A 4,423-nucleotide genomic window follows, 5' to 3' on the forward strand; every position below is an offset into this window, starting at 1 on the left:
AAATAAAGTTCCGCACAAATGCGTAACCACGACAACGCAGTGCGTCCGATTAAACCGTCTTTAATAGTAAAAAAAATCATTTAATTGTATGTTTCTTTCAGATGAGAAGAGTGATTCATGTTCTGATGAAGGAAGGTCCTCAACATCAAAAGAGCGACTGACAGCACAAACTCAAAAGAAGAAACTTTGTTCAAAAAAGCGCAAGGAGAAGAAGAAAAAAAAGCAGCAGATTCACTGTGAGCATTGTGTGAGCAAAATTGACAATTTTGTCGACTTATCTCAACTTAAAGACCACATGAGGTCACACAGTGATGAAAAGCCTTTCTACTGCACTGAATGTGGCAATTACTTCAGAACCAAATATAGTCTTGATGCTCATAAGAGAATTCACACAGGAGAAAAAGCATACAAGTGTCCTCACTGTGAGAAGAGATTTAGCCAAAAATGTAATATGAAGAGACACATGCAGTTACACACCGATGAGAGACCGTATAAGTGCAGTGAATGTGATAAACCCTTTAAGTATTCAGGTTCTTTAAAATCACACCAGAATATTCACTCTAAAGAGAAACTATATCAGTGTTCACACTGTGATAAAGGTTTTGGTAATAAACATCATCTGAAAGTTCATGAGAGAATTCAAACTGGAGAGAAACCTTATCACTGTAGTGTTTGTGAGGAGAGTTTTGCTCAACAAGGCACTTTAGTGTCACACCAGAGAAGTCATACAGGTGAAAAACCTTACGAATGCTCTCAGTGTAAGAAGACGTTTGCTGATTCCTATTACTTTAAAGCCCATCAGAGAATTCACACTGGAGAGAAACCTTACGTCTGCTCTCAGTGTGGAAAGTGTTTTTCTTTTTCAACATCTTTTAAACATCATCAGAGACTTCACACCGGTGAGAAACCTCATCACTGTAGTATTTGTGGGAAGAATTTTAATGTACGTAGTGTTTTAGTGTCACACCAAAGGCTTCATACAGGTGAAAAACCTTACAAATGCTCTCATTGCGACAAGGCGTTTACTCAGGCAGGTCACTTACAGGAACACGAGAGAGTTCACACTGGGGAGAAACCTTATCACTGTAATGTTTGTGGGAAGAGTTTTGCTCAACAAGGCAATTTAGTGTCACACCAGAGAACTCATACAGGTGAAAAACCTTACAAATGCTCTCAGTGTAAGAAGACGTTTAGTCATTTAGGTAACTTAAAAATCCATGAGAGAGTTCATACCCGGAGAGAAACCTTACGTCTGCTTTCAATGCGACAAGGCGTTTACTCAGGCAGGTCACTTACAGGAACACGAGAGAGTTCACTCTGGGGAGAAACCTTATCACTGTAGTGTTTGTGGGAAGAGTTTTAATCGACAGGATGGTTTAGTGTCACACCAGAGAACTCATACAGGTGAAAAACCTTACAAATGCTCTCATTGTGACAAGACGTTTAGTCATTCAGGTAACTTAAAAATCCATGAGAGAGTTCATACTGGAGAGAAACCTTACGTCTGCTCTCAATGTGGAAAGGGCTTCACTGATAGATCTCATTTAGGTGTTCATCAAAGAGTTCATACTGGAGAAAAACCTTATCACTGTAATGTTTGTGGAAAGAGTTTTATTCGAAATGATGGTTTATTGAATCACCAGAGAACTCATACAGGTGAAAAACCTTTTAAATGCTCTCATTGTGGCAAGACGTTTACTCAGGCAGGTCACTTAAAGATCCATGAGAGAGTTCACACTGGAGAGAAACCTTACCGCTGCTCTTACTGTGAAAAGAGCTTCAATGATTATTCTCATGTCAAAGTTCATGAGAGAGTTCACACTGGACAGAAACCTTACCAGTGCTCTTACTGTGAAAAGTGCTTCACCGTTTTATCTAATGTCAAAGTTCACGAGAGAATTCACACTGGAGAGAAACCTTACCAGTGCTCTCACTGTGAAAAGAGCTTCAAAAAATCAGATCATCTTAGAGTTCATGAGAGCGTCATACATAAAAAAAAACTAACCAGAGGTTTTGAGAATCATCAGAAGAAACGGACTGAAGAACAACTACACAGAAATCATCATGGTGTCTAAGGGCTCTTACATTATGTGTACTGTACCTTCCAGAGTAAGGTTTGAGTATACAGTTTAGGCTGTAGTATTAGAAGTTCATTGGAGTCATTTCTTATTAAATAATGTAATAAGTTTGTCAGCTGAGCGTCATGATGATGGGACGCAAGTAGATCAGTGGTGGGATGAGCATCACGGCAACTGGAACTGGTTCTGTCAGTCTCAATGTCCTCTGGGAACTAGAAGCGTAGAGGTCGCTCCCATGTAATGTTAAAGTCTTACAAAAAAGGGATGGATGTATGTGTGGTCGGTTCCGGACAAGCTAACTACTTTTTTACTGTATTACAGGAAGAGGATAGGGCCTAGAATTGATCCCTGTGGTACACCATATTTAACCTGAGAGTAACATGATTTTTCCTCATTTAAGTAATTAAAGTGATAGACTTACCATCATTATCAAGATATCTTCTTCATCATTTATCACAATACTACCATAATATTTGTTTTCCTACTATGGAAGTCAATGGTTACAGAAGCTGTGTGCCTCCCATCATTTATCAAAATTATTGTGTTAACTAATCCGTTTGATAACTTGAATAAGCTGTGATTTTTCCACCGCATGTTCATTACTGCTCTTTCATCGGTAACTTTATTTACAAAGTGAAATAACTATTTTTGCAAATTTATGTACTATATATTATTTTGCACAGAAAAAAAGTTATAATACTGAGAACAATAAAAAAAATTAATGATTGTGTTTCAAAGTTTTTTTTTCAAAGTTGGACATGCTATCTGATTTCAACAACAAAGGATTTAAACTGATTTCCAGCACAAATAAAAAACCCTGAGCTGCTGAGGTCCAAGTGATTCCAGACAGCGGCCGAGGGAGGAATGGAAAGACTCTGTGGCTTTGTGAACCATTGAGATTTTAGCCACCAAGTACTTGTCGAGCAATCCTTTTGCTGGCTGGCACTGTGCCTCTCGCTGGCATTTATTTTGCTGCTGTTCTGACTATCTGTACCTCCTCAGAATGTGCTTGAAAAACACCTCTCAGCATGGTATACCCATTAGAATGTACTATCACACTTAATAAAGGCTTGTAACAATGCTGTATAAAGCTGGGGACTGAGACATTGGACTGTGGTTACAACACGTTTGATGGACCAACTTCTCTCCTGGACTGAGCACTGAGTGCCTCCCTTATTATAAAGCACCTGCCTGCTTGCGGTTTGCCTAAAGAATAAAAGGGGGTAAGGTGTAGTGAACAGCATACAACAAACATTCCAGACGCTTCCCCAATTGCTACATTTGGAGTGGATTTTGGTGGGTTAACCTAAAGTGTCCAGTCAATCAGATAAAGCTGCTCGAACAACTTTCATGGCCGACCTCCATGCCAAAGCGGAGAAGAAGAGGACATTTTGATTGGCCCACACCATTTCTGCTTAGCATCTTTTTAAAACCCCAACCATCTCATGAAGGCAGGATGGTCGTAAACATTCCTTAAGGAAAAGCATTTTTTTCGAAGTATTGGCTTACCAAAGAACAAATCTTTACAATCCTTCCACCAACAAAATGTACTTAAACCATTACCTATTGACTTCATACTCGTTTAAAGACACTAGCATTCTGAATTACAACTTTATGTTATAAAAAACATTAACAGTTATTAACATATGAATGCATGTATTATATAGTAACATATATAGTAACATTTTGCTGTAATTTTTATACTTTTAACACTCAGGACAATGCCAATGGTATTTTGGAAATGGTTTGGTAAGTGGAAAATTCACAGATGAAATTCTAAAGACAAAGTTAAACTCTCTACCGTATGCAATGCAAATGAGTTCCTCACAGTAAAGAGATGTGAACCACCTTCTGTGGACTTCCTCTGACATCCACATCACGATTCTGCATCAGGAAAGCTAAGATCCAAACTCCTCCTTATCTAAAATGTTCATTCTGAGTCTTCTGCCATGTGCTAAGAAACTAAACCAGAGCACCCAACTTCTTGTCTCCCGCTGAGAGAGACAATAACAGATCATAAAAACCAAACAAATTCGTGAATCTCTCTTTAAGATTTTACAGCTCCTCGTTCTGAGTTAGACGACAGAGACTGAACCAGATCGCATGTGCATCCAGAGACTAAGCGGATCACACCATGTTTCGAGCCTCACGTCAAGAAAGGCAATAACCTACGTCTCCAACAAGGTAAAGCTCAGAAGAACAAACCTACACTTTAAGAGACCTTCATCTGCGTGTTCCAGATTTGTTAAGGACCTTCTGCACTGACTAAACAGGTCTGCGTGTTCCAGATCGGTAGAATCCTCTCGGTGCTTCCAGGAGATCAGCATTGTCACAGCACTTCGTGT

General features: G+C 39.1%; 1 pseudogene; it reads left to right on the forward strand.

The window, feature by feature from the left end:
- The first annotated feature begins 268 nt into the window (after positions 1-268).
- Positions 269-2,695, forward strand: LOC141363939 (uncharacterized; annotated as a pseudogene).
- Positions 2,696-4,423: the final 1,728 nt, after the last annotated feature.

The sequence above is a fragment of the Misgurnus anguillicaudatus genome, chromosome 5 (assembly GCF_027580225.2).
Source record: "Misgurnus anguillicaudatus chromosome 5, ASM2758022v2, whole genome shotgun sequence".
Lineage (NCBI taxonomy): Eukaryota > Metazoa > Chordata > Actinopteri > Cypriniformes > Cobitidae > Misgurnus > Misgurnus anguillicaudatus.